At 41.1% G+C, this 19,265-nt stretch overlaps 1 protein-coding gene across 7 annotated transcripts in view; it reads right to left on the bottom strand.

The window, feature by feature from the left end:
- The window catches only part of NCOR1 (nuclear receptor corepressor 1), a 1,077,134-nt gene that overhangs the window by 319,038 nt on the left and 738,831 nt on the right, over positions 1 to 19,265 (bottom strand). The window lies entirely within an intron of this gene.

The following is a 19,265-nucleotide window of genomic DNA, read 5'->3' as shown; positions in this document are numbered from 1 at the left end:
AACATTATTTTTAAAGCTTTGAAATGAAGACTTTAAATGCTAAACAGCATTATAAACCTAATAAAATATTCACACAACACAGAATATATAATTAAACTAAGTTAAAGGGACACTAAACCCAAATTTTTTCTTTCATGATTCAGATAGATAATACAAATTTAAACAACATTCAAACTTACTTCTATTATTTATTTTGCTTCATCTTTCCGATATCCTTTGTTGAAGAAATAGCAATGCACATGGGTTAGCCAATCACATGAGGCTTGTATGTACAGCAACCAATCAGCAGCTACTGAGCCTATCTAGATATGCTTTTCAGCAACGAATATCAAGAGAATAAAACAAATGAGATGATAGAAGTAAATAAGAAAGTTGTTTAAAATTGCATGTTCTTTCTAAATCAAGAAAGAAAAAAATTGTGTTTCATGTCCCTTTAAATGAACAAAAACATTTGCTAAACAGCATTATAAACCTAATAAAATAATCACACAGCACAGACTTTACTTGCATTTTTCTGCAAACAGTTCTTTCTATGCATTCCAATCTGGACTGATTTATAGACAGGAAGATCTTACAAGCTGCTCGATGGCTCAGGTCTGGTTAAACTGATTAATTTCAGCTTGCTTGGCTTGCATATCTTTGCTGCAACACAAGCGGACAGCTCCACCTACTGGCTATTTTAATCAAGCACTGCTTCTCAATGCTTTTCAATAGCAGTCACATGACTGGAAAAAAAACAGAGTCCCTTTATTTTATTTTTTTCCCTCCTGCCGGCAACAACTGCTGATCGCTACAGACAGTGTCAATGTTTGTAAAGATCAGGCATCAGCCCTCATATGGAACCGGAGCACCGATCTCGCTTTAGATGTTCTGTATATCTTATTTTGTCATTACTTGGGTATTAGTTCACAGGAGCAATTGATCATAAATGATTTCCTTTCATGGTGCTGAGAGCCCACGAGTCCACCACCCTGTTATTTTTTTTTATTTCTTTTTGCACCTTTTCCCATATCTATCCATCTATCTATCTATATATATCTATAGCTATCTCACAGTCAGTGGGGATTTGCACTCTCACCTCAAAAACAAATTGCCAGGGTGTCAGGAACATTGAGGGTAAATACGATGATGAAGATCCACACTCTCTGGACTTTTCAAAGAGATTAATTTATATAGCGCTGCAGAATCTGTTAGCGCTCTACAAATAACTGATAAAAGTAATAATTATTATAATTATAAACTGACGTTTCAGGGACCAAACTCTCTGATGAAGGGGAGAGTGTTATACCCGAAATGTCACAGTTTATAATAAATTAATCACTTTAAAAAGTCAATTGAGTGCGAATCTTCATCAATATATATAACATAATTTGTGTAGGAACATACCCGATAAATTCATTTCTTTCATAGTGGCAAGAGTCCATGAGCTAGTGACGTATCGGATATACATTCCTACCAGGAGGGGGCAAAGTTTCCCAAACCTCAAAATGCCTATAAATATATCTCCCACCTCACTCATACCTTAGTTCAACGTGTAGCCAAGAAGTGAGGTATAAAAGGAGGAGTAAAAAGCATACAAAAAAGGAACTGGGAAAAAATAGGAACTGGAAAAAATAGGAACTGGAAATAAAATTGTGCTTTATACAAAATATCATAACCACAAAAAATAGGGTGGGTCTCATGGACTCTTGCCACTATGAAAGAAATTAATTGATAAGGTAAGTAAAATTATGTTTTCTTTCATGTAAGTGGCAAGAGTCCATAAGCTAGTGACGTATGGGATATAATACCCAAGATGTGAAAATCCACGAGTCACTAGAAAGGGGAGGGATAAAACAACAGCTAAATCCGCTAAGAAATTAAATACAAAAAAATAATTAAGTTTTCTTAAAAATGTCAAAAAAACTCAAATCAAATGCACTAGAATCAAACTGAGACAACTGCCTGAAGAACCTTTCTACCAAAGGCTGCTTCTGAAGAAGCAAACACATCAAAATTGTAAAATCAAGTAAAAGTATGCAAAGAAGACCAAGTTGCTGCTTTGCAAATTTGAACAACTGAAGCTTCATTCTTGAAAGCCCAAGAAGTGGCAACTTATCTAGTAGAATGAGCTGTAATTCTCTTAAGCCAGGGGTGTCCAAACTTTGCTCTCCAGAGGTTTTGGAACTACATTTCCGATGATGCTCAGCCAGCATTTTATCTAGCTGAGCATCATGGGAAATGTAGTTCCAAAACCTCTGGAGAGCAAAGTTTGGACACCCCTGTCTTAAGCGGAGACTGCCCCGCCTCCAAATAAGCTTTGTGAATCAAAAGTTTCAATCAAGATGCTAGAGAAATGGCAGAGGCTTTCTGACCTTTCCTGGAGCCAGAAAAAAAAAATACCAAATAGACTAGAAGTCTTTCTGAAATCTTTAGTAGCCTCAGCATATTTCAAAGCTCTTACCACATCCAAAGAATGTAAAGACCTTTCAAAAGTATTCTTAAGATTAGGACACAAGGAAGGAACAACAGTTTCCCTATTAATGTGTAAGAATTCACAACTTTAGCAAAAATGTAAATGAAGTAAGCAAAACAGCTTTATCTTGATGGAGAATCAGATAAGGAGACTCACAAGAGAGAGCAGACAATTCAGAAACTATTCTAGCAGAAGAGATAGCCAAAAGAAATAACACTTACCAAGAAAGTAATTTAATATCCAGAGAATGCATAGACTCAAAAGGAGGAGCCTGTCAAATCTTCAAAACCAAATTGAGACTCCAAGGAGGAGAAATAGATTTAATAACAGGTTTAATACAAATCAAAGCCTGAACAAAACAGTGAATATCAGGAAGTTTAGCAATCTTTCTATGAAATAAGACAGAACGAGCAAAAATTTGTCCTTTCAAAGTATTTGCAGACAAACCCTTATCAAAACCATCCTGAAGAAACAGTAAAATCTTAGGAATTCTGAAAGAATGCCAAGAATAATTAGGAGTGGAACACCAGAAAAACATAATTTATGTAAGAAGTTACCTGATAAATTCATTTCTTTCATATTAGCAAGAGTCCATGAGCTAGTGACGTATGGGCTATACATTCCCACCAGGAGGGGCAAAGTTTCCCAAACCTTAAAATGCCTATAAATACACCCCTCACCACACCCACAATTCAGTTTAACGAATAGCCAAGAAGTGGGGTGATAAGAAAAAACTGCGAAAGCATATAAAATAAGGAATTGGAATAATTGTGCTTTATACAAAAAAATCATAACCACCACAAAAAAGGGCGGGCCTCATGGACTCTTGCTAATATGAAAGAAATGAATTTATCAGGTAAGTTCTTACATAAATTATGTTTTCTTTCATGTAATTAGCAAGAGTCCATGAGCTAGTGACGTATGGGATAATGACTACCCAAGATGTGGATCTTTCCACGCAAGAGTCAGTAGAGAGGGAGGGATAAAATAAAGACAGCCAATTCCTGCTGAAAATAATCCACACCCAAAATAAAGTTTAATGAAAAACATAAACAGAAGATTCAAACTGAAACCGCTGCCTGAAGTACTTTTCTACCAAAAACTGCTTCAGAAGAAGAAAATACATCAAAATGGTAGAATTTAGTAAAAGTATGCAAAGAGGACCAAGTTGCTGCTTTGCAAATCTGATCAACCGAAGCTTCATTCCTAAACGCCCAGGAAGTAGAAACTGACCTAGTAGAATGAGCTGTAATCCTTTGAGGCGGAGTTTTACCCGACTCGACATAGGCATGATGAATTAAAGATTTCAACCAAGATGCCAAAGAAATGGCAGAAGCTTTCTGGCCTTTTCTAGAACCGGAAAAGATAACAAATAGACTAGAAAGTCTTTCGGAAAGACTTAGTAGCTTCAACATAATATTTCAAAGCTCTAACAACATCCAAAGAATGCAACGATTTCTCCTTAGAATTCTTAGGATTAGGACATAATGAAGGAACCACAATTTCTCTACTAATGTTGTTGGAATTCACAACCTTAGGTAAAAATTCAAAAGAAGTTCGCAACACCGCCTTATCCTGATGAAAAATCAGAAAAGGAGACTCACAAGAAAGAGCAGATAATTCAGAGACCCTTCTGGCAGAAGAGATCGCCAAAAGGAACAAAACTTTCCAAGAAAGTAATTTAATGTCCAATGAATGCATAGGTTCAAACGGAGGAGCTTGAAGAGCCCCCAGAACCAAATTCAAACTCCAAGGAGGAGAAATTGACTTAAAGGGACATGAAACCCAAATTTTTTCTTTCATGATTTAGAAAGAGCATACAATTATAAACAACTTTCTAATTTACTTCTATTATCTAGTTTGCGTCATTCTCTTGATATTCTTTGCTGAAAAGCATATCTAGATATGCTTAGTAGCTGCTGATTGGTAGCTGCACATAGATGCCTCCTGTGATTGGTTCACTGTGTGCATTGCTATTTCTTCATTAAAGTATATCTAAAGAATTAAGCAAATTAGGTAATAGAAGTAAATTGGAATGTTGTTTAAAATTGTATTCTCTACCTTAATCATGAAAGAAAATGTTTGGGTATAGTGTCCCTTTAATGACAGGTTTTATACGAACCAAAGCTTGTACAAAACAATGAATATCAGGAAGATTAGCAATCTTTCTGTGAAAAAGAACAGAAAGAGCAGAGATTTGTCCTTTCAAAGAACTTGCGGATAAACCTTTATCTACACCATCCTGAAGAAACTGTAAAATTCTCGGAATTCTAAAAGAATGCCAAGAAAAATGATGAGAAAGACACCAAGAAATATAAGTCTTCCAGACTCTATAATATATCTCTCTGGATACAGATTTACGAGCCTGTAACATAGTATTAATCACAGAGTCAGAGAAACCTCTTTGACCAAGAATTAAGTGTTCAATCTCCATACCTTTAAATTTAAGGATTTGAGATCCTGATGGAAAAAAGGACCTTGCGACAGAAGGTCTGGTCTTAGCGGAAGAGTCCACGGATGGCAAGAGGCCATCAGGACAAGATCCGCATACCAAAACCTGTGAGGCCATGCCGGAGCTACCAGCAGAACAAACTAGCATTCCTTCAGAATCTTGGAGATTACTCTTGGAAGAAGAACTAGAGGCGGAAAGATATAGGCAGGATGATACTTCCAAGGAAGTGATAATGCATCCACTGCTTCCGCCTGAGGATCCCGGGATCTGGACAGATACCTGGGAAGTTTCTTGTTTAGATGAGACGCCATCAGATCTATTTCTGGAAGCTCCCACATTTGAACAATCGGAAGAAATACCTCTGGGTGAAGAGACCATTCGCCCGGATGCAACGTTTGGCGACTGAGATAATCCGCTTCCCAATTGTCTATACCTGGGATATGAACCGCAGAGATTAGACAGGAGCTGGATTCCGCCCAAACCAGAATTCGAGATACTTCTTTCATAGCCAGAGGACTGTGAGTCCCTCCTTGATGATTGATGTATGCCACAGTTGTGACATTGTCTGTCTGAAAACAAATGAACGATTCTCTCTTCAGAAGAGGCCAAGACTGAAGAGCTCTGAAAATTGCACGGAGTTCCAAAATATTGATCAGTAATCTCACCTCCTGAGATTCCCAAACTCCTTGTGCCGTCAGAGATCCCCACACAGCTCAACAACCTGTGAGACTTGCATCTGTTGAAATTACAGTCCAGGTCGGAAGAACAAAAGAAGCCCCCTGAATTAAACGATGGTGATCTGTCCACCACGTTAGAGAGTGTCGTACAATCGGTTTAAAAGATATTAATTGAGATATCTTTGTGTAATCCCTGCACCATTGATTCAGCATACAGAGCTGAAGAGGTCGCATGTGAAAACGAGCAAAGGGGATCGCGTCCGATGCAGCAGTCATAAGACCTAGAATTTCCATGCATAAGGCTACCGAAGGGAATGATTGTGACTGAAGGTTTCGACAAGCTGAAATCAATTTTAGACGTCTCTTGTCTGTCAAAGACAGAGTCATGGACACTGAATCTATCTGGAAACCCAGAAAGGTTACCCTTGTCTGAGGAATCAATGAACTTTTTAGTGAATTGATCCTCCAACCATGATCTTGAAGAAACAACACAAGTCGATTCGTATGAGATTCTGCTAAATGTAAAGACTGAGCAAGTACCAAGATATCGTCCGAATAAGGAAATACCACAATACCCTGTTCTCTGATTACAGACAGAAGGGCACCGAGAACCTTTGTAAAAATTCTTGGAGCTGTAGCTAGGCCAAACGGCAGAGCCACAAACTGGTAATGCTTGTCCAGAAAAGAGAATCTCAGGAACTGATAATGATCTGGATGAATCGGAATATGCAGATATGCATCCTGTAAATCTATTGTGGACATATAATGCCCTTGCTGAACAAAAGGCAAGATAGTCCTTACAGTTACCATTTTGAACGTTGGTATCCTTACATAACGATTCAATATTTTTAGATCCAGAATTCTCCTTCTTTGGTACAATGAAGAGATTTGAATAAAACCCCATCCCCTGTTCCAGAACTGGAACTGGCATAATTACTCCAGCCAACTCTAGATCTGAAACACATTTCAGAAATGCTTGAACTTTCACTGGATTTACTGGGACACGGGAAAGAAAAAATCTCTTTGCAGGAGGTCTTATCTTGAAACCAATTCTGTACCCTTCTGAAACAATGTTCTGAATCCAAAGATTGTGAACAGAATTGATCCAAATTTCTTTGAAAAAACGTAACCTGCCCCCTACCAGCTGAGCTGGAATGAGGGCCGCACCTTCATGTGGACTTAGAAGCTGGCTTTGCTTTTCTAGAAGGCTTGGATTTATTCCAGACTGGAGATGGTTTCCAAATTGAAACTGCTCCTGAGGATGAAGGATCAGGCTTTTGTTCTTTGTTGAAACGAAAGGAACGAAAACGATTATTAGCCCTGTTTTTACCCTTAGATTTTTTATCCTGTGGTAAAAAAGTTCCTTTCCCACCAGTAACAGTTGAGATAATAGAATCCAACTGAAAACCAAATAATTTGTTACCCTGGAAAGAAATGGAAAGTAGAGTTGATTTAGAAGACATATCAGCATTCCAAGTCTTAAGCCATAAAGCTCTTCTAGCTAAAATAGCTAGAGACATAAACCTGACATCAACTCTGATAATATCAAAAATGGCATCACAGATAAAATTATTAGCATGTTGAAGAAGAATAATAATATTATGAGAATCATGATCTGTTACTTGTTGCGCTAAAGTTTGCAACCAAAAAGTTGAAGCTGCAGCAACATCAGCCAATGATATAGCAGGTCTAAGAAGATTACCTGAACACAGATAAGCTTTTCTTAGAAAGGATTCAATTTTCCTATCTAAAGGATCCTTAAACGAAGTACCATCTGACGTAGGAATAGTAGTACGTTTAGCAAGGGTAGAAATAGCCCCATCAACTTTAGGGATTTTGTCCCAAAATTCTAATCTGTCAGACGGCACAGGATATAACTGCTTAAAACGTTTAGAAGGAGTAAATGAATTACCCAAATTATTCCATTCTCTGGAAATTACTTCAGAAATAGCACCAGGAACAGGAAAAACTTCTGGAATAACCTCAGGAGATTTAAAGACCTTATCTAAACGTTTAGATTTAGTATAAAGAGGACCAGAATCCTCAATTTCTAAAGCAATTAGTACTTCTTTAAGTAAAGAACGAATAAATTCCATTTTAAATAAATATGAAGATTTATCAGCATCATTCTCTGAGACAGAATCCTCTGAACCAGAAGAGTCATTAGAATCAGAATGATGATGTTCATTTAAAAATTCATCTCTATAAAGAGAAGTTTTAAAAGATTTTTTATGTTTACTAGAAGGAGGAATAACAGAAATAGCCTTCTTGATGGATTCAGAAACAAAATCTCTTATGTTATCAGGAACATTCTGAACATTAGATGTTGATGGAACTGCAACAGGTAATGGTACATTACTAAAGGAAATATTATCTGCATTAACAAGTTTGTCATGACAATTAATACAAACAACAGCTGGAGGAATAGCTACCAAAAGTTTACAGCAGATACACTTAGCTTTGGTAGTTCCAGCACCAGACAGCGATTTTCCTGAAGTATCTTCTGACTCAGATGCAACGTGAGACATCTTGCAATATGTAAGAGAAAAAACAACATATAAAGCAAAATTGATCAAATTCCTTAAATGACAGTTTCAGGAATGGGAAAAAATGCCAGTGAACAAGCTTCTAGCAACCAGAAGCAATAAATAATGAGACTTAAATAATGTGGAGACAAAAGCGACGCCCATACTTTTTTAGCGCCAAATAAGACGCCCACATTATTTGGCGCCTAAATGCTTTTGGCGCCAAAAATGACGCCACGTCCGGAACGCCGACATTTTTTTGCGCAAAAGAACGTCAAAAATGGCGCAACTTCCGGCGACACGTATGACGCCGGAAACAGAAAAGATTTTTTTTGCGCCAAAAAAGTCCGCGCCAAGAATGACACAAAAATGAAGCATTTTCAGCTCCCGCGAGCCTAACAGCCCACAGGGAAAAAAAGTCAAATCTTTAAGGTAAGAAAAATATTTGATTCAAATGCATTATCCCAAATATGAAACTGACTGTCTGAAAATAAGGAATGTTGAACATCCTGAGTCAAGGCAAATAAATGTTTGAATACATATATTTAGAACTTTATTAAAAAAGTGCCCAACCATAGCTTAGAGTGTCACAGAAAATAAGACTTACTTACCCCAGGACACTCATCTACATGTTTGTAGAAAGCCAAACCAGTACTGAAACGAAAATCAGCAGAGGTAATGGTATATTTATAAGAGTATATCGTCGATCTGAAAAGGGAGGTAAGAGATGAATCTCTACGACCGATAACAGAGAACCTATGAAATAGACCCCGTAGAAGGAGATCATTGAATTCAAACAGGCAATACTCTCCTCACATACCTCTGACATTCACTGCACGCTGAGAGGAAAACCGGGCTCCAACCTGCTGCGGAGCGCATATCAACGTAGAATCTAGCACAAACTTACTTCACCACCTCCATAGGAGGCAAAGTTTGTAAAAACTGAATTGGGTGTGGTGAGGGGTGTATTTATAGGCATTTTAAGGTTTGGGAAACTTTGCCCCTCCTGGTGGGAATGTATATCCCATACGTGACTAGCTCATGGACTCTTGCTAATTACATGAAAGAAAACAGAATTTATGCTTACCTGATAAATTACTTTCTCCAACGGTGTGTTCGGTCCACGGCGTCATCCATAACTTGTGGGAATATTCTCTTCCCCAACAGGAAATGGCAAAGAGCACAGCAAAAGCTGTCCATATAGCCCCTCCCAGGCTCCGCCCCCCCAGTCATTCGACCGACAGTTAGGAGAAAAAAAGGAGAAACTATAGGGTGCCGTGGTGACTGTAGTGTATAGAGAAAGACATTTTTCAAACCTGATTAAAAAACCAGGGCGGGCCGTAGACCGGACACACCGTTGGAGAAAGTAATTTATCAGGTAAGCATAAATTCTGTTTTCTCCAACATTGGTGTGTCCGGTCCACGGCGTCATCCATAACTTGTGGGAACCAATACCAAAGCTTTAGGACACGGATGAAGGGAGGGAGCAAATCAGGTTACCTAAAACAGAAGGCACCACGGCTTGCAAAACCTTTCTCTCAAAAATAGACTCCGAAGAAGCATAAGTATCAAATTTGTAGAATTTGGCAAAAGTGTGCAGAGAAGACCAAGTCGCTGCCTTACATATCTGATCAACAGAAGCCTCGTTCTTGAAGGCCCATGTGGAAGCCACAGCCCTAGTAGAGTGAGCTGTGATTCGTTCAGGAGGCTGCCGTCCAGCAGTCTCATAAGCCAATCGGATGATGCTTTTCAGCCAGAAAGAGAGGTAGCAGTAGCTTTTTGTCCTCTCCTCTTACCAGAATAAACGACAAACAAAGAAGAAGTTTGTCTGAAATCCTTTGTTGCTTCTAAATAGAACTTTAAAGCACGGACTACATCTAAATTGTGTAACAAAAGTTCCTTCTTTGAAACTGGATTCGGACACAAAGAAGGAACAACTATTTCCTGGTTAATATTCTTGTTGGAAACAACTTTTGGAAGAAAACCAGGCTTGGTACGCAAAACAACCTTATCTGAATGGAACACCAGATAGGGTGGATCACACTGCAAAGCAGATAATTCAGAAACTCTTCTAGCAGAAGAAATAGCAACCAAAAACAGAACCTTCCAAGATCGTAACTTGATATCTATGGAATGTAAGGGTTCAAATGGAACCCCTTGAAGAACTGAAAGAACTAAATTTAGACTTGATTCTGACCAAAGCCTGTACAAAAGCATGTACATCTGGCACAGCTGCCAGTCGTTTGTGTAACAAGACAGATAAAGCAGAAATCTGTCCTTTTAGAGAACTCGCTGACAATCCCTTATCCAAACCTTTTTGGAGAAAGGAGAGGATCTTAGGAATTTTAATCTTACTCCAGGAGAATCCCTTGGATTCACACCAACAGATATATTTTTTCCATATTTTATGGTAAATCTTTCTAGTCACAGGTTTTCTGGCTTGGACCAGAGTATCTATCACTGAATCTGAAAACCCACGCTTGGATAAAATCAAACGTTCAATTTCCAAGCAGTCAGCTGCAGAGAAACTAGATTTGGATGTTCGAATGGACCTTGTACTAGAAGATCCTGTCTCAAAGGTAGCTTCCATGGTGGAGCCGATGACATATTCACCAGGTCTGCATACCAAGTCCTGCGCGGCCACGCAGGAGCTATCAGAATCACCGAGGCCTTCTCCTGTTTGATCCTGGCTACAAGCCTGGGAAGGAGAGGGAACGGTGGAAACGCATAAGCCAGGTTGAACGACCAAGGCGCCACTAATGCATCCACTAGTCGCCTTGGGATCCCTGGATCTGGACCCGTAGCAAGGAACCTTGAAGTTCTGACGAGACGCCATTAGATCCATGTCTGGAATGCCCCATAATTGAGTCAACTGGGCAAACACCTCCGGGTGGAGTTCCCACTCCCCCGGATGGAAAGTCTGACGACTCAGATAATCCGCCTCCCAGTTGTCTACTCCTGGGATGTGGATTGCAGATAGGTGGCAGGAGTGATCCTCCGCCCATTTGATGATTTTGGATACCTCTCTCATCACCAAGGAACTCCTTGTTCCCCCCTGATGGTTGATGTAAGCTACAGTCGTCATGTTGTCTGACTGGAATCTTATGAATCCGGCCTTCGCTAGTTGAGGCCAAGCCCGGAGAGCAATGAATATCGCTCTCAGTTCCAGGATGTTGATCGGGAGAAGAGACTCTTCCCGAGACCATAAACCCTGAGCTTTCAGGGAATCCGAGACCGCGCCCCAGCCTAATAGACTGGCGTCGGTCGTGACAATGACCCACTCTGGTCTGCGGAAACTCATTCCCTGAGACAGGTGATCCTGGGACAACCACCAACGGAGTGAGTCTCTGGTCATCTGGTCTACTTGAATCTTTGGAGACAAGTCTGTATAGTCCCCATTCCACTGCTTGAGCATGCACAGTTGTAATGGTCTTAGATGAATTCGAGCAAAAGGAACTATGTCCATTGCTGCAACCATCAACCCTACTACTTCCATGCACTGAGCTATGGAAGGCTGCAGAATAGAGTGAAGAACTTGACAAGCGTTTAGAAGCTTTGACTTTCTGACTTCTGTCAGGAAGATCTTCATTTCTAAAGAATCTATTATTGTTCCCAAAAAGGGAACTCTTGTTGACGGAGACAGGGAACTCTTTTCTACGTTCACCTTCCACCCGTGAGATCTGAGAAAGGCTAGAACAATGTCTGAATGAGCCTTTGCTTTGGAAAGAGACGACGCTTAGATTAGAATGTCGTCCAGATAAGGTGCCACTGCAATACCCCTTGGTCTTAGAACCGCTAGAAGGGACCCGAGCACCTTTGTGAAAATTCTTGGAGCAGTGGCTAGCCCGAATGGAAGAGCCACGAACTGATAATGTTTGTCCAGAAAGGCGAACCTTAGGAACTGATGATGATCTTTGTGGATAAGAATATGTAGATACGCATCCTTTAAATCCATGGTAGTCATAAATTGACCCTCCTGGATTGTAGGTAAAATTCTTCGAATGGTTTCCATTTTGAAAGATGGAACTCTGAGAAATTTGTTTAGAATTTTTAAATCCAGAATTGGTCTGAAAGTTCCCTCTTTTTTGGGAACTACAAACAGATTTGAGTAAAACCCCTGACCTTGTTCCACAGTTGGAACTGGGTGTATCACTCCCATCTTTAACAGGTCTTCTACACAATGTAAGAATGCCTGTCTCTTTATTTGGTTTGAAGATAAGTGAGACATGTGGAACATTCCCCTTGGGGGTAGTTCCTTGAATTCTAGAAGATAACCCTGAGAGACTATTTCTAGTGCCCAGGGATCCTGAACATCTCTTGCCCAAGCCTGAGCAAAGAGAGAAAGTCTGCCCCCTACTAGATCCGGTCCCGGATCGGGGGCTACCCCTTCATGCTGTTTTGGTAGCAGCAGCAGGCTTCTTGGCCTGTTTACCCTTGTTCCAGCCTTGCATTTGTTTCCAAGCTGGTTTAGTCTGGGAAGCGTTACCCTATTGTCTAGAGGCTGCAGAGTTGTAAGCCGGTCCGTTCCTGAAATTGCGAAAGGAACGAAAATTGGACTTATTCTTAGCCTTGAAAGGTCTATCTTGTGGGAGGGCATGGCCCTTTCCCCCAGTGATGTCTGAAATAATCTCTTTCAATTCTGGCCCAAAAAGGGTCTTACCTTTGAAAGGGATATTAAGCAATTTTGTCTTGGAAGATACATCTGCCGACCAAGACTTTAGCCAGAGCGCTCTGCGCGCCACAATTGCAAACCCTGAATTTTTCGCCACTAACCTCGCTAACTGTAAAGCGGCGTCTAAAATAAAGGAATTAGCTAACTTAAGTGCGTGAATTCTGTCCATGACTTCCTCATACGGAGTCTCCCTACTGAGCGACTTTTCCAGTTCCTCGAACCAGAACCACGCCGCTGTAGTGACAGGAATAATGCACAAAATAGGTTGAAGGAGGTAACCTTGCTGTACAAAAATCTTTTTAAGCAAACCCTCCAATTTTTTATCCATAGGATCTTTGAAAGCACAATTGTCCTCAATGGGAATGGTTGTGCGCTTGGCTAGTGTAGAGACCGCCCCCTCGACCTTAGGGACTGTTTGCCATAAGTCCTTCCTGGGGTCGACCATAGGGAACAACTCTTAAATATAGGAGGAGGGACAAAAGGTATGCCTGGCTTCTCCCACTCCTTATTCACTATGTCCGCCACCCGTTTAGGTATCGGAAAGGCATTAGGGTGCACCGGGACCTCTAGGAACTTGTCCATCTTGCACAATTTTTCTGGGATGACCAGATTGTCACAATCATCCAGAATAGATAGCACCTCCTTAAGTAATGCGCGGAGATGCTCTAATTTAAATTTAAATGTCACAACATCAGGTTCTGCCTGCTGAGAAATTCTTCCTGTATCAGAAATTTCTCCATCTGACAAACCCTCCCTCACTGCCACTTCAGACTGGTGTGAGGGTATGACAGAAAAATTATCATCAGCGCCCTCCTGCTCTACAGTGTTTAAAACAGAGCAATCGCGCTTTCTCTGAAATGCTGGCATTTTGGATAAAATATTAGCTATGGAGTTATCCATTACTGCCGTCAATTGTTGCATAGTAACAAGCATTGGCGCGCTAGAAGTACTAGGGGTTGCCTGCGCGGGCATAACTGGTATAGACACAGAAGGAGATGATGTAGAACTATCTCTACTTCCTTCATCTGAGGAATCATCCTGGGCAACCTTACTATTTGTGACAGTACTGTCCTTACTATGTTTGGACGCTATGGCACAATTATCACATATATTTTTTAAGGGGGAACCACATTGGCTTCCATACATACAGAACATGATCTATCTGAAGGTACAGACATGTTAAACAGGCTTAAACTGGTTAATAAAGCACAAAAAACGTTTTAAAACAAAACCGTTACTGTCTCTTTAAATGTTAAAACAGGGCACACTTTATTACTGAATATGTGAAAAACTATGAAGGAATTATCCAATCTTTGTTAACCCTTAAAATGTGGAAACCGGAGCCGTTTGCAATTTTAACCCCACTACAGTCCCAGCCACAGCCTTTGTTGCGACTTCAACAATCCCAGGGGGGTATACGATACCAATTCAAGCCTTCTAGGAACGTTTTCAGTGGATACCAGACCCTCACACATGCAGCTGCATGCACTGTACTCAAAAGTAACTGCGCAATAATGGCGCGAAAATGAGGCTCTGCCTACTATAGTGAAAGGCCCTTCCTGACTGGGAAGGTGTCTAAACTAGTGCCTGGCGATAAAAACGTTCCCCAAACAATAAAAGTGTGAAAATTATTTCAAACTTTCAAAAATAACCTAAATAAACAATCGATTTAGCCCTTAAGAGTGTCCACCAGTTAATAGCCCATAATAAGCCCTTTATTCTTTCTAAGTCTAAGAAAATGGCTTACCGATCCCCATGAGGGAAAAATGACAGCCTTCCAGCATTACACAGTCTTGTTAGAAAAATGGCTAGTCATACCTTGAGCAGAAAAGTCTGCAAACTGTTCCCCCCAACTGAAGTTCTCTCAGCTCAACAGTCCTGCGTGGGAACAGCAATTGATTTTAGTTACTGCTGCTAAAATCATACTCGTCTTTTAAACAGAACTCTTCATCTCTTTCTGTTTCAGAGTAAATAGTACATACCAGCACTATTTTAAAATAACAAACTCTTGATAGAAGAATAAAAAACTACAACTAAACACCACATACTCTTCACCATCTCCGTGGAGATGCTACTTGTTCAGAGCGGCAAAGAGAATGACAGGGGGGGCGGAGCCTGGGAGGGGCTATATGGACAGCTTTTGCTGTGCTCTTTGCCATTTCCTGTTGGGGAAGAGAATATTCCCACAAGTTATGGATGACGCCGTGGACCGGACACACCAATGTTGGAGAAAACAGAATTTATGTTTACCTGATAAATTTCTTTCTCCAACGGTGTGTCCGGTCCACGGCGTCATCCTTACTTGTGGGATATTCTCTTCCCCAACAGGAAATGGCAAAGAGCCCAGCAAAGCTGGTCACATGATCCCTCCTAGGCTCCGCCTACCCCAGTCATTCGACCGACGTTAAGGAGGAATATTTGCATAGGAGAAACCATATGGTACCGTGGTGACTGTAGTTAAAGAAAATAAATTATCAGACCTGATTAAAAAACCAGGGCGGGCCGTGGACCGGACACACCGTTGGAGAAAGAAATTTATCAGGTAAACATAAATTCTGTTTTCTCCAACATAGGTGTGTCCGGTCCACGGCGTCATCCTTACTTGTGGGAACCAATACCAAAGCTTTAGGACACGGATGAAGGGAGGGAGCAAATCAGGTCACCTAAATGGAAGGCACCACGGCTTGCAAAACCTTTCTCCCAAAAATAGCCTCAGAAGAAGCAAAAGTATCAAACTTGTAAAATTTGGTAAAAGTGTGCAGTGAAGACCAAGTCGCTGCCCTACATATCTGATCAACAGAAGCCTCGTTCTTGAAGGCCCATGTGGAAGCAACAGCCCTAGTGGAATGAGCTGTGATTCTTTCGGGAGGCTGCCGTCCGGCAGTCTCGTAAGCCAATCTGATGATGCTTTTAATCCAAAAAGAGAGAGAGGTAGAAGTTGCTTTTTGACCTCTCTTTTTACCTGAATAAACAACAAACAAGGAAGATGTTTGTCTAAAATCCTTTGTAGCATCTAAATAGAATTTTAGAGCGCGAACAACATCCAAATTGTGCAACAAACGTTCCTTCTTTGAAGCTGGTTTTGGACACAGAGAAGGTACGATAATCTCCTGGTTAATGTTTTTGTTAGAAACAACTTTTGGAAGAAAACCCGGTTTAGTACGTAAAACCACCTTATCTGCATGGAACACCAGATAAGGAGGAGAACACTGCAGAGCAGATAATTCTGAGACTCTTCTAGCAGAAGAAATCGCAACTAAAAACAAAACTTTCCAAGATAATAACTTAATATCAACGGAATGTAAGGGTTCAAACGGAACCCCCTGAAGAACTGAAAGAACTAAATTGAGACTCCAAGGAGGAGTCAAAGGTTTGTAAACAGGCTTGATTCTAACCAGAGCCTGAACAAAGGCTTGAACATCTGGCACAGCTGCCAGCTTTTTGTGAAGTAATACCGACAAGGCAGAAATCTGTCCCTTCAGGGAACTTGCAGATAATCCTTTTTCCAATCCTTCTTGAAGGAAGGATAGAATCCTAGGAATCTTAACCTTGTCCCAAGGGAATCCTTTAGATTCACACCAACAGATATATTTTTTCCAAATTTTGTGGTAAATCTTTCTAGTTACAGGCTTTCTGGCCTGAACAAGAGTATCGATAACAGAATCTGAGAATCCTCGCTTCGATAAAATCAAGCGTTCAATCTCCAAGCAGTCAGCTGGAGTGAAACCAGATTCGGATGTTCGAACGGACCCTGAACAAGAAGGTCTCGTCTCAAAGGTAGCTTCCAAGGTGGAGCCGATGACATATTCACCAGATCTGCATACCAAGTCCTGCGTGGCCACGCAGGAGCTATCAAGATCACCGACGCCCTCTCCTGATTGATCCTGGCTACCAGCCTGGGGATGAGAGGAAATGGCGGGAACACATAAGCTAGTTTGAAGGTCCAAGGTGCTACTAGTGCATCCACTAGAGCCGCCTTGGGATCCCTGGATCTGGCCCCGTAGCAAGGAACTTTGAAGTTCTGACGAGAGGCCATCAGATCCATGTCTGGAATGCCCCACAGGTGAGTGACTTGGGCAAAGATTTCCGGATGGAGTTCCCACTCCCCCGGATGCAATGTCTGACGACTCAGAAAATCCGCTTCCCAATTTTCCACTCCTGGGATGTGGATAGCAGACAGGTGGCAGGAGTGAGACTCCGCCCATAGAATGATTTTGGTCACTTCTTCCATCGCTAGGGAACTCCTTGTTCCCCCCTGATGGTTGATGTACGCAACAGTTGTCATGTTGTCTGATTGAAACCGTATGAACTTGGTCCTCGCTAGCCGAGGCCAGGCCTTGAGAGCATTGAATATCGCTCTCAGTTAAACACTAAAAAACTCTAAGCCATCTCCGTGGAGATGTTGCCTGTACAACGGCAAAGAGAATGACTGGGGTAGGCGGAGCCTAGGAGGGATCATGTGACCAGCTTTGCTGGGCTCTTTGCCATTTCCTGTTGGGGAAGAGAATATCCCACAAGTAAGGATGACGCCGTGGACCGGACACACCTATGTTGGAGAAATATAGGTTTTACAAACCTGATGATAAATTTTCCTTGAAACCTACTTACGAGCCTGTATTGTAGTGCTAATCACTGAGTGAGAGAAACCTCTATGACTAAGCCCTAAGCGTTCAATTTCCATGCCTTCAAATTTAAGGATTTGAGATCCTGATGGAAAAACGGCCTTGAGACAGAAGGTCTGGCCTTAAAGGAAGTGTCCAAGGCTGGCAACTGGACATCCGGACAAGATCTGCATACCAAAACCTGTGAGGCCATGCTGGTGCTTTTAGAAACACATGAGATTGTTCCATTATAATCTTGTAGATTAACCTTGGAATAAGAAACAGCGGCTGAAAAATATAAGCAGGTTGGTAAAACAAAGGAACTGCTAAGGCATCGACCGTCTCCGTCTGAGGATCCCTGGACCTGGAAAGCTTCTTGTTTAGACGAGAGGCCTTCAGATCTATTTCTGGAAGACCCAACATCTGTACAAGATGAAAAAAAAACACATCTGAATAGAGAGACCACTCCCCCGGATTTAAAGCCTGATGGCTGAAATAATCCGCTTTCCAACTGTCTACACCTGGGAAAATCTGACAAGTGATGGATTCCGCCCAAGAAAGTATCTGAGATACTTCATTGCTGAAGGACTGCGAGTCCCTCCTTGATGATTGACATATGCCACTGTTGTGATATGTTCTGTTTGAAAACGAATGAAAAGTTCCCTCTGCAATAGAGGCCACGCCTGAAGAGCTCTGAAAATAGCATGGAGTTCTAAAATATTGATTGGTAACCTCGCCTCTTGAGGATTCCAACCCCCTTGTGCCGTCAGAGACCCCCAGACAGCTCCCCAAACTGAGAGACTTGCAACTGTTAAGATCACAGTCCAGGAAGGACGAACAAAGGCGGCCCCTTGAACAATAAGGTGATGGTCAAACCACCAAGTCAGAGAGAGTTGAGTGTTGTGAGTTTAGTATATCAGTTGTGATACCGGAGTATAATCCCTGCACCATTGGTGCAATATGCAAAGCAGTAGAGGCCTCATATGAAAACGAGCAAAGGGGATCGCACCTGATGCTGCAGTCGTAAGACCTAAAACTTCCCTGTACATAGCCACTGAAGGGAATGAGAGACTGAAGGTTTAGACAAGCTAAAACCAACTTCATTCGTCTCTTGTCTGTCAGAGAAAGAGACATGGACACTGAATCTATCTGGAAACCTAAAAAAAGGTGACCCTTGTCTGAGGAATCAAGAAACTCTCTTGTAAATTGATCCTCCAACCATGTCTTTGAAGAAACCACACTAGTTGTTTTGTGTGAGATTCTGCTAAATGAAAAGATTGAGCCAGTAAAAAACTAAATTTATGCTTACCTGATAAATTACTTTCTTTTACGATATGACGAGTCCACGGATTTCATCCTTGTGGGATATTAACCTCCTGCTAACAGGAAGTGGCAAAGAGCACCACAGCAGAGCTGTATATATAGCCCCTCCCTTCCCCTCCACCCTCAGTCATTCGGCCAAAGGTTATAGAAAAAGAAAAGGAAAGGCTAAAAAGGTGCAGAGGTGACTGAAGTTTACAAAAAATAAAATAAATCTGTCTTAAAATAACAGGGTGGGCCGTGGACTCGTCATATTGTAAAAAAGTAATTTATCAGGTAAGCATAAATTTAGCTTTCTTTTACAAAGATATAACGAGTCCACGGATTTCATCCTTACTTGTGGGAAACCAATACCAAAGCAATAGGACACGGATGAAAGGGAGGGACAAGACAGAGACCTAAACAGAAGGCACCACTGCTTGAAGAACCTTCCTCCCAAAGATAGCCTCAGAAGAAGCAAAAGTATCAAATTTGTAAAATTTGGAAAAAGTGTGAAGGGACGACCAAGTCGCAGCCTTACAAATCTGTTCCACAGATGCATCGTTTTTAAAAGCCCATGTGGA

The sequence above is a fragment of the Bombina bombina genome, chromosome 3, assembly GCF_027579735.1.
Source record: "Bombina bombina isolate aBomBom1 chromosome 3, aBomBom1.pri, whole genome shotgun sequence".
NCBI lineage: Eukaryota > Metazoa > Chordata > Amphibia > Anura > Bombinatoridae > Bombina > Bombina bombina.
The sequence above is the reverse complement of the archived record's forward strand: the minus strand, read 5'-3'. Positions and strand labels throughout refer to the sequence as shown.